The sequence below is a fragment of the Artemia franciscana genome, chromosome 2 (assembly GCF_032884065.1).
Source record: "Artemia franciscana chromosome 2, ASM3288406v1, whole genome shotgun sequence".
Taxonomy (NCBI): Eukaryota; Metazoa; Arthropoda; class Branchiopoda; order Anostraca; family Artemiidae; genus Artemia; species Artemia franciscana.
Genome location: NC_088864.1, coordinates 41485038 through 41496723, shown reverse-complemented (window position 1 = coordinate 41496723; position 11686 = coordinate 41485038). Strand labels below are relative to the sequence as shown.

At 36.2% G+C, this 11686-nt stretch overlaps 1 protein-coding gene across 6 annotated transcripts in view; it reads left to right on the top strand.

The window, feature by feature from the left end:
* The first annotated feature begins 2182 nt into the window (after positions 1-2182).
* Positions 2183-11686, top strand: part of LOC136041689 (F-actin-monooxygenase MICAL2-like) — a 127643-nt gene continuing 118139 nt past the window's right edge. For 4 of the 6 annotated variants that reach the window (XM_065726442.1, XM_065726450.1, XM_065726433.1 and 1 more), the window contains exon 1: positions 2183-2305. The gene's annotated coding sequence lies outside the window, so the exon portion shown is untranslated. The remainder of the gene's footprint in view (positions 2306-11686) is intronic. The other 2 variants (XM_065726456.1, XM_065726426.1) reach the window with 1 other exon arrangement.

Below are 11686 nucleotides of genomic sequence, written 5' to 3'. Positions count from 1 at the left end.
AAAATGATAAAAATTTTAGCACAAAGAGCAAGGTATTGAGGAGGGGTAACCCCTTCATGTAAAGGGTGTTTTCTGTCAGTTTTGAGTTTTAATGTTGCTCCTTACTTTCAATTGAAAAACTTACTTTTTTATTTAATTTATAAATGAAGATAAATCTTATTGCGACGTTCACGTCATCAAACAGTTCATGGTAACGAACTATAAATAAGGAACTACCGCAGCTCAATAGTAACGCAAATCCTAAAAAATGAAATTTTGATACCAATAGATATATCCAAAGAATTGGCTCTTATGCTGATTACAAATATGTAAGCATTACCCATCAAAGGCTACAAGCCTGAAAGAATGTGCCTGATTTTCAAAAACGGGAAAACATCCCATAAAGGTCTAAGAATTTTAATTAAAATCTAACCATCAGATTTAGTATATCAGAGAACCATACTAAGAAGTTTCAAGCTCCTAACTGCAAAAATATGGTATTATATTTTTTGCCAGATAATGAATCGGTGGTTTTTTTCCAAGGGTGATCGCATCGATCTAGTGATCCTGCAACATCGGGAAAGGGCTCATTCGAGGAGAAATTAAAAGTTCTAGTGCTATTTTTATTTGACAAAAAAAATGGAGGGCAACTAGGCCCTCTCTCATGCCCTTTTTTTCCCAAAATTGTCCAATCAAAATTTTGAGATAGACTTTTTGTTCAGTATAGTTGAACGGCCCACTAACTACGCCTTTGGAGATAATATGACCCCAACAGCCCCTGGGGAAAGGTGTTTGAGTTAGAATTTGCCCATTATTGCGTATAGTATTTGTTATTTGAAAGTATGCATGCATTTTTCAGGTCAGTGGTGGGGGGGATGTTCTAATGGGGAATTTTCCACAGAGAGAATTTGTCATGGGTGGGGAAGTTTCCAGGGGTTGAACTTTTCAGTTAAAACTGTACACTAGAGGTATTTGATAGAATGGCTTCATGAAATTCTTTTTATTTGTCTTACTTTCTCTTTGCTGACTCAATTTTACGTGTAGCGATGGTAAGGGTAACTGTCCGGGGTAAATTTTCCCCGGGAAAGGTTATCTAGAGGATCTTTCCATGGGGAGGGAGATTTTGCTGTGGATGAGGAGTCTGATTTCTTTGCATCATTTAAAAAACACTCAGATATTGAATAAAAAACAAGTTTTTGGAACCGAAAGTAAGGAGCAAAATTAAGTCATAGAACGAACAAAAATTATTTCGTTCAACACCTCGCTATTTACGCAAAAGTAAAAATTGTGTCCCATATCCTTAAGAACGACTCCTATAACACAAGGGTGGTTTAATTAGAATAATAAGAAACATTTTTGAAAGTACTGAAAACTTTAGCACTCCCTCCCTTCATCCGCACACAAAAGTCAAACTGAACCTCAACTCTAAGAAAACTTAATTAGGACATTAACTCTTACAAGTGGATGATTCTTGATGAGATTCCAAATTATCTGGTGGTAGCTATTCACTATTGGCCCTTAACGACTTCAAATTGGTACCAGGTTCCCAAAAGACGCCGACCAGACACCTAAATTGTTCCTTTTTTTATCAAGTTTGGTTGAGATTGAAAAATTTCTCCAGTGAATATGCTTCTCCCCTTCCTACCAAAGAGGTCAGATTGTTTCAGATAAAGTCGCAGCGTGGAAATTGATTTAACTTTTCTCAACTTATTTTTAAACCTGACTACCTTTTCCTTTAGATACCATGGTTACAAAAATATCTTCCTCTACTCAAAACCCAAAGAGGGACGGTTGGTCCAGGACCCCCAAAATGCGAAAAGCAGAAAACTAACTGTTCCTTCTCATTAAGTTTATTTATAGCTTTCAGTGTTGGGGATATATTAAGAAGACCGAAACGGAGGGAGTTTGCAAAAGTGAAATTTTTACAAAATCGCTGTTATAAGTCAGTTTCAGAGAGTATTTTGGCAATAATTTATAAAATCTAGTACTGATTCGGTATGTACATATACATCGACTATACTAAAACAGTCACTAAAAATAATTATATTTTATTTTAAGAAGGAAATATAGAGCTGAACCATGAAAATAAAATAAAGGTTTTTGTGAAAGCTTTAACAAGGCTTCTGCAATCAAGAACATAAAGTGTCCTCTTACAAGGATTTTTATTAAAGAGACTAGATGGTGATAAATCTTATGAACGATCGCAATAAGAAGAACTGATAGAAAAACAGCCTCTCCTAGTTGTTTGTAAATAATTAATGTACAAATAATGTCATAATTAATGTTCAAATTAACGCAATTGCATTAGATTTATATCCTATGAAAGGTAAATGAGCTGTTTAAGGTTGCCGGTATAGAAGCCTTTAAAAAACCTGTAGGGTAGCCTAGGTTTTTCTAACTGTGTGTAGTGTTTTAATTTAGGTTATGTAAGCTTACCCTAATAATTGCCCAGTGAAGAAAGAATCCGCAGTTTCTTGAAAATAGTGCCTTTTTAATAGCCTATTTTTTAGTTTAACCCTTCTTTTGAACCAAAAACTACTTATGTAATAATTGCAGCCCTTATCCCTGCATTCAGTTGCTATTTAGCCTATGGGATTTTCAGAGTTGTATTGAGTTAGGTAAAATTCTAGTTGACGGGTTTCTTGCTTCCATGGAAATTAGTTAAATTAACATTTCATGTGGTGGCCACACAGAAGGAAACATCTAAATATAAAAAAGTTTTCCCAGGGCAATGTTTTAGGCTTGGAGAAGAGATCCCCAAAAAATATCTTGATAAAACAAAAGTAGGCTAAAATTTGGTAAAATTCTAGTTAATTGACTTTTTGCTATCTCAGAAAGGGTTTTGGTTAGTAAAATGAAACTTTCAGGGATGGGTCTACAGGCTAAAGTATGTCATGGGAAGGTATTTTAAAGTACCCACCTCCACTCCTTCTCCCTGTGAAATTTGCCTACATGACAGGTCTATACCTATTGAAATTTTGACAAAACAACATTTTACCTTAATTTTCAGCTACTAGTTGCTTTTTCTCTGCCTTTAGTTCTGAGAATGCAATTCCTGTTATTTGAGTAGAATTTTTTAGCCATATCAATGGTTTAGTAAAAGTTCTGAAAAATTATAGAAAGTGTGGAATCCAGTGCACCATTTCAAACTGGTTTGGATCAAAATACATGCAGCCATTTGTTTTCTATTTTATAAAAAAGTGACCTTTAAGATAAGAATTTTTTCAAAGGTCTCAGCTGTTTCAATTTAATAAAGTGGCCTAGCTTGCTCAATTTCATTAACATTTTTTTAGGAGAAAAGTAGCTTGAATAGGAAGGTTCTAGAGCAAATAATTGGACACCATCTATTTAAATTTTGTTCAAATCACTTTTTTGTTGTGTAAGAACACATGGGTTAGGCTAGATATGGTGATTAGGGGTTGATGCACACATTTTTAATTTGTCTGAACCAACCTGATCTTAAAAAGGCTGGTATTCAGTTACTGGTATTTAGCAGTCCTAGGCTCTTTCAAGTCTTTGTTTTGGAATGAATTTGATGAATGGCTTGATACCAATCTGGGGCAACAAATTTTAGTCTATGAAGTGGCACTGCTTCCTTTTTTCACCTCTCCTTGGAGTATTTAGTCTGACAAACATTGTGTCTGCTTTTTTTCCAAAGGGGGTTTCCCCTTTCAACAGGAATATTCTCTCATATCAATCTTTCTTACCTGAAGTTGCATACACACTGGTAGTTATGGTACCTAAGAACCCTAGTTCCATAGCTTGACTGCTTTGGAGCAACAAGCCTGCAATAGGGATTGGACCCAAATATTCACCAACACAACTGAAAAAGAGGAAAGAGAACAAGCACAAAAACCTGAAGTAAACACACTCTTTTAGGTTCATTGTTGCTTTATCTCACTGGCCAATGTAATTTAAGGTTTCAAGGTAAAAAAGATAATAAAAAGAAGAATTGAGAGTTGCCAGAAATTGTCAAGTTTAAAGTAATGACAGTGAAATTCTTGGTTTTATTGATTTTTTGAATGATGCTTTGCTCCATAGTAGTGATATAGAGAACAATTAAGTTCTTTAATCAAAATTTAATGGTAGCCAACAATTTAGTTTTAGTGACATTTGTGATTGGCAAGCACAGCAGAGATATTTATACATGACTGAGATCAAAATTGTCAATGAAGCTTTTGTGATTTCAAGGTTTCCTTCATGAAAAAAAAAAGAAATCAAAATTGAAAGGTTTAGCATATGTCTGAATAAAAAATAGAGCCATCCAATCTGGCTCCATTGGTAGGTGGTGTTTTGAAAAACTTAAAAAAAAACATCTTTTCACTTTTTGGACAAAATCTGGAAAAGAATTTGAAGGTTGTCCTATTGGATATACACTTTATGGTGTAGTCTAAACAGGAGAAAAAACAATAGCTTAAAAAACATGCCATTTTAAAAATTGCATCTGGGTCAACCCTGATCTTCCCTATATAGCTGTCATCTATGCAATCTTCTAAGCCCTAGAAATGAGGAAAGGGTAAAGATAGTTACTTGATAAAATCTTTCCAGGGTATATTTTAGGTATTGTATTCCTTCATGAAATTTTTTATCACCTAACTTGGTATATGTTTATTGGTTGACCACTTCTAAAGGAAACCTGCAAATAAAATTAAAGCAGTGTCATTAAATTTCCTAATTTTTGCATTTTCAAGTATCATGGTCACTTTTCTGACAGTGCATCACCCTAACCTCCCTGATGATCTCAGATATAGCCATTGGTATGTATAAAGAAAAAAAAATGAAAGAAATCAATAAAACAATGAAATATATGCTTTGTTGTATGCAGGATGTTTCTACTAATAGATTATCATGTTTCCTTCCATTGTTATCTTCTTTTTTAAACAATTTAAAATATTATTTTAAATGATTTAAAATGTGAATAAGAATGGAAGAAAACCTAGTAATCTGATTAATAGAAATATGGTGCATGTCACAAAGTAAGAATTGTGTTGTTTAGTGTTTTATTTTTTATATACCCTAGTGCTATATCTTGGGGGTAGTGCATCCTCAGAAATGCAGGTAGGGTATTTGGTTCGATAATAGGCTTTCCACCATCTTGGAAATAAGTTGAGTTAGGTGGATGGATTTTTCAACAATAGACATAGCCTAAATTGTGTGCTGGAAGGTCTTGTATATCACCTACCTTTAATTCTTTGCCCTCTAAAGGGCACTGACAAATGACAAACATGAAAAAACTTATGAAGATAAAACATTTGGAATTTATTCTACAGTTCAAATGAACCCATGGAAAGGGTTGTAAACCCTTTCACAGGATTCACAGAAGGAAGTACATTCCCCTTAACATGGATTCTACTTTACCTGGGATTTTAACTATCCCAGTAATGACATCACCGAATTCTTTGCAAATGTGGGTCTCCTGAATATTCTTCTTAGTAGATAAGGTTGAGATATATGTGGCAACTTTCTTAAGTCCCATTCCTACACATGCTCTGTACCCTAGTATTAGGTTTGATTCTGTATCTGCTACAAAGAAGTTGTATTTTTTGTTGGTGTTTCTATTCTGTCTACAATTTAGAGAACAGACTCCAGCAATCGAAATGCACTTTGACAAGACAGTGACAATTGCAAGAGCTTTTGAGACAACTCAAAAACAAATAATGTCTCTGTCAGCCACATCCACACTGCATAAGACAATAAACGAACCAACTATAAAACAGGAAATACATGTTGTAAGGAAACAGAAGGAAGTTTGACAAGCCTACAACAAGTTAGAAGTGTTACTTCTGTGGTGAGATATATGACCCAAGTCACAAGTGTCCAACCAGAGGCAAATCTTGCTCAAAGCGTGGAAAGACAAATCCCTTTGCTCATGTCTGTCATAGCAAACCTATAGACACTATTGATATGAAAGGAACTGATGGAAATCAGGAACAAGAAGTATATATCAATATGCTATTTATTGGAGCTGTAGCTGAGAAATCAAGCCAACTGAGTGTGGCCATCAAACTGAAAAATTCGGCATGGGACACTTGATTCAAATTCGACACAGGAGCTGAAGCAAATGCCATATCGAAATCTGTCTACGAGAGGCTTTAACCCAGATCACAACTGAACAAGACAAAGCAGGTCCTTGTAGCATATGGAGGAACACGCATGCCAATTACTGAAGTCTACTCTTAACATTATAGACATCACAGAAACGCCAACAAAAAGTACAGCTTCTTTGTTATGGATGCACTAGGGTACCAAGCATGTGTAGAAATGGGACTTCTGAAAGTTGCCACATCTATCTCAACCTTATCTACTAAGAGAAACAGTCAGGAGACTCATATTCGTAAAGAATTCACTTATGTCTTTGCTGGGATAGGTCAGGAATTTCAGGCAGCTTTGGAGTCATCCAGGTCTTGGAGGCAGCTAACTCTGTTCAAGATACCAAGGGCATACTTCTGCTGCATCTCAGTTATTGCCAGGCTACCTAGATAAAACTTGGGAGACCATCCATCTTGCTACTGTGCCCTCAGGCATAGTCTGAGCATGGTGACTACCATCCTATAGTCTCTGCTTCTAAGCTTGGTAGACTTATATGTCTGGAAATTAGTTACTGACAAACGCCAGCATCCAGAAATCATAATATAGTCAATCATCTTCATCTAGCCGTTGCTGCTATACCAAGTGTGCTTATATATTTCTTGTCTGTGAAAGACTGTATTTTATATATCAAGATTATACATGCTACAGAGCTGGAGGAGTCTGTTTTCGTTGTCATTCGGTGGATCTGGAGACACAGGAAGGAGAACATTCCTTCACACTCTTTCCCTGTCGTTGGCCGTCGCTTTAAGGTTTCCTAGTGTAGTGAAAAGGTTATGGGACGAGGCTCTATACAGGGTCATTTGTATTACTGCATAGAACTGGCCCTTCACCTATGATTAACTTGGGGTTGTGGGAGCGTAGTAGACAATAATTATTCACTTCTCATGCTTGTGCTGGACCTGAGCCATCAATATTCTATCTGATATTTGCTTGTAAGAGAGACCTATAGTCAATAGTTGATCAGAATCGAAGTATATCAGGTGATATACTTCACCAATATCCTCGGACTCTCTATCGACGTGTTGGACAACTACATCAAAGTGTTTTAGCTCAAGAGCGTGCATTGTTTTCGCTCCTGGAGAATAGAGTGTAAGTATGTTCCAGGTAGCAAGTTATAGTCTACCTTTATCAAGAAGGTTCATTTGATGGTCTGAAATCAGTCCAGGGACACGCTGGGGTCATGGATGGTAAAAGTAAGGGTCATCTAAGGCAGTATTATCCTTTTTGTGCAACGAAAAATACACGTTCATGTTGCCTAGGTAACCTAAACCTACTACAATTTTTTCATTACAATTATCCTGAAAAAGTGTAAAAAAATGAAGGATGGGCATATGAGACAGTAAAATTTTAAGTCAAAAGTTTCTAATGTCTCTAGTGGTGGTGATTCTTTAGACAGTTAATGATCTCGGAAAGGGGTGGACACTTTAAAGAACCTAAGAGTACACTTTTTGAGGCTTCCAGGTATATCCCCACCCCCATACAGAAAGCAAAATTCCCTTTCTTCCTTAACTTGTAGTATGCAATTATGCAACACAATTATACTTTGCAATTATATAATTAAATCATGCCAAAATTGGTCTCTAAAACGAGTTAACTGACTCTAATTAAATGTCAGGTAATTGACCCTAAAAATTTAGAGAACTGATTCGTGTTTTTTTTTTTTTTTTTTTTTTTTCGGCAATAATCATGGCTGCCATTTGGCTTCCTTGTGATTTTCCCCAAATCTGGAATTTCAGTTCTGAGCTTAGGATAAGTATATGTATTAAACATTGGCCTGTAATAGCATATTAAGTACTGCATCAAACAGTTCGTGGTAACGAACTATAGTAGAATATAGAATAGAATATGATTTATTGGCTAAAATAGCACACAAGCTAGCATAAGCACGTCAGAACAATTACAATTACAATGATAAAATAAATGTTAAGGGATAAACATAGTTACAAAGTTAAACCAATTATTAAAATGCGAAACAAAATAGGGAACGAAAGAGTTTTTGTACCTCATTGTCAACATTTGGGGACACAAGTCAAGTTGAGTATTTGGAGCTCTATGAGCATTAAGTCTTGTATTGGGAAGGATTGGGAGGTTTTCTTTGAAGGGGGAAGAAGACGTCGATGATAGTCAGAACTAAGGCACTTGTGCCCTAAGTTCATGGTAAGGAAGTGACGTCGTGATTCCAATGTAGTGAGTTCAAGTCTAGCCAAACCTTCATCATAGGTAGTACAGGACATCCCCAGTATAATTTTTATAGCTCTTTTTTGAATCCTTTCAATTTTAGAACATTGGGATTTGGTCAATCCAGGGTGCCAGACAGGGCAAGCGTATTCAAGACAAGGTCTTATATAAGAACAATAAATTATTTTAAGGTTCTGGATTGATATGGAGAACCGTTTAAGAAGGGAGAAAGATCTAAGGAGAAAACCAACTGTTTTAAATAAGTGAAAAGAGTGAGATTTCCATTTAAGGTCATTGTCCAAGTGCACACCAAGTAGCTTAACCATGTTTAAATTTGGGATGCAAAGGTAATTATTGATTGGGGTTATATTTCTTAAAAAGGAGAATAGCATTAAACTGCTTTTCGGTATGCTCAGATTGAGTTTAACATTGCCAAGATCATTCTTTAAGTTGTTAATGAGTGAGTCAAGTTTAACGCCCAAAGTGTTTGAGGTTTGACAAAGGTTAAGTAATGTCAAATCATCCGCAAATTTAAAAGTGCTGTCAAAGTTTGGTAAAACATAGTTAAAAACAACTAAGAATGCTAAAGGACCCAATTTAGTCCCTTGGGGTGCTCCACAGGAAATCGAGGTAAAACATGATGAATCTCCATTTGGGAGGACCACACATTGCTCACGACCAGATAAAAAACTAGCTACTATACGTAAAACAAAATCTCTGACACCTAAAGCCCTTGCATTATCAATAACTGTCTGATGATCCAAGTTGTCAAAGGCTTTACTAATATCAGCAAAAACAGCCTAAACGTAGGAACTACTTAAGTCAAGATGTTTGAAAACAGTGTCAAGTATATAACATAAACAATGGGTGGTGCTATGATTTGGCCTAAAGCCAAACTGATTTGGGTTAATTTTATCTTGAATATCGTCAAGCAGGAAATTGTAAATAAAACTTTCAAAAATTTTAGAGAAAATAGAGGTTTTTGATATTGGTCTAAGTCAGAGGGAACTTTTGGGGTCTTGTTTTTCGGTATAGGTGATATAATAGCTCGTTTAAAACACACTGGAAAAATACAATCTACACAACATTGGTTAAAAATTACAGTTAGAGGTACACTTAAATAATAGGCATATTTCACAATCAATTTGGTAGGGATATCACCTGGGTAAACTGACTTATTTGTATCAAGATTTTCGAGTTTAAGCTGGGTCTGATGTATTTCAATCACAGGAATGTCACTCACTGCACTGTTGACCAGCATATTTTGGAGTGGTGGGTGAGTTTTACAAGTTGAAGTAAAATAATCATTTATGATGTGTGCACTCACTGGGTTGCCATTACTATCCAGTAAGAGAAACTTAGAAGAGACCTTTCCCATGAGATCTTGGATACATTTGTGGAAATTCTTAGGGTTAGAATACAGTAACTTATTGAACACGTGAGCACCATGCTCTTTTCTTGCTTTACGAATTTCACTAATAACAATGTTTCGAAGTTTTCGAGATTCCTGGAAAAATCCTTCCTTAAAGAGTCTATCACGTTCATTTATTAGGCATAATTTTTTTTTATTTATCCATGGTTTATAATTGGATTTGCAATTGACTTTTTTCACTGGAAATGTATCACAGTATAACTGGAAAAGTTCTGCTGAAAACTTAGAAGCCATTTCATCACCATTGGTAAGACATAGGATATTGGCCCAGGATTTGGAGCTAAGTTTTACTTTGAAATGGGCAATCTTCTCGTCAGTAATGGGTCTACATGAATAACTGATCAATGGTTTAGGGGGAAGGATGATAAAGGGGTCCAAAAGATGCATAGATGGTCACTTACTCCTAATGGAGGGGCTATTTTCCGGGTACAGTAGTAATCTTCAATGTTGGTAAAAATCAAGTCTAGGGTTTTATCACTGCGTTTAGGTGACTTGACTACCTGGTCAAGACTAAGAGCAGCGCTAACCCACTTTTGGTCTAGCTCATTAAAATCACCACATAATGTAATTGCAGCATGGGGGTACTTGCAGCGAATTTTGTCGGTATAAAGTTGCAGATATGCCGTCAGCTCCTTCTTAAATCCACTACGAGGAGGGTAATAAATAGTACAAAAAATCATGCAAGATACGTCTTTTGGGAGGTTTTTGGGTCTGGTCCAGAGCCATAAAACTTCAGTTTTTGAGTTGTTCTCTATTTCAGAAAATGAAAGAATCCGATTTGGGAGGGTACACTTACAAAAAAAGCCACTCCTCCACCATGAGATAGAGGAATACCATCTTTGTCCAATCTGGGCTTAAAATGGGAGTCATAATTATGAATCGAGCAAGAATCTTCTGTAGCAGACCATGTTTCTGTAAGGCAAGCAATATCAATCTGGTTTTTGCTAAGAATAATTTGTAGTTCCTCTATTTTATTTACTAGTGACCTTACATTCGCAAGAAAGATTCTAGGAAATGAGTAGGAGTGACGTATCGTACCAGGGTTATTGACAAACACTTTCCTAGCCGGGTTTTCTTTCCCTTTGTCAGCAATAGAGCTGCTGCTCATGGTCTTATGCTCAATTAGTTTTTTGGTCCTCTTGAGAGAGGTTCACTAATATTACCAGCTGTTCTAAACCGTTTGGGTACATCATTGCGAAAGAATGTTTGTAGGCTTTTTCTTTTCACATAAGACATTTGTACAATCCGTCTTTTCCGAGCAATTTCTGATTCTGGCAGCTGTATTAAAAGGGGCTGGTATCTTGAAACAGAGTTCTGAGGGGTTGGTTTTTTCTCCCCCAGCCTGGTTGTCTTTTATATTGTTGGCACTGGAAGTTGAAGCTGGTTTTGAATTATCTGCTTCACTTGAGTTACATCATCAACTCCTTCTTGTTCCGGTAGATTTTTTACAATAATATTCATTTTTCTCTGTTGTGCTTCATGATGGCAGAAGGTTTCTTCCCTTACAATTTCTCGTATCTCATCAGTCTGCTGGGAAGTCTGGGTGTATTTTTCTTCAATTTTCTGTAACCGAGAGTTCAGGTCCAGAAATGCACCATCTACATATTTATGCATTTCTTCATAGCTAGGCTTCTGGGTAAGCTTAGTTCATAGCAGAGCTATTTCAGATGAAATCTGTCGGACTGAAATATCAATTCTTGTAATCAAATCATACAGCACCTGGGACTCAGCAGAGAGTTTGAGTATCTCTCTACCAGGTGAAGTAGATGGGGGGTTTGGGTCCTTTCTTGAATCAACTGGGTTCCCATCCACTGTCTGGTGTGATGGAGTGCTATTTGAGGGATTTTTGCCCCTGTTTGTAGCACTGAAGGCTGGACTGTAAGAATTTGTTGCTTGCCTGATTCTAGTTGTTCGGGTCATTTTTATAATTTACTTTTTGAGAGTTTAACAAGAAAAAGGACAATGTAATGAGTACAGTAAACTAGCCTTTGTTTCTTGGTTTTATAA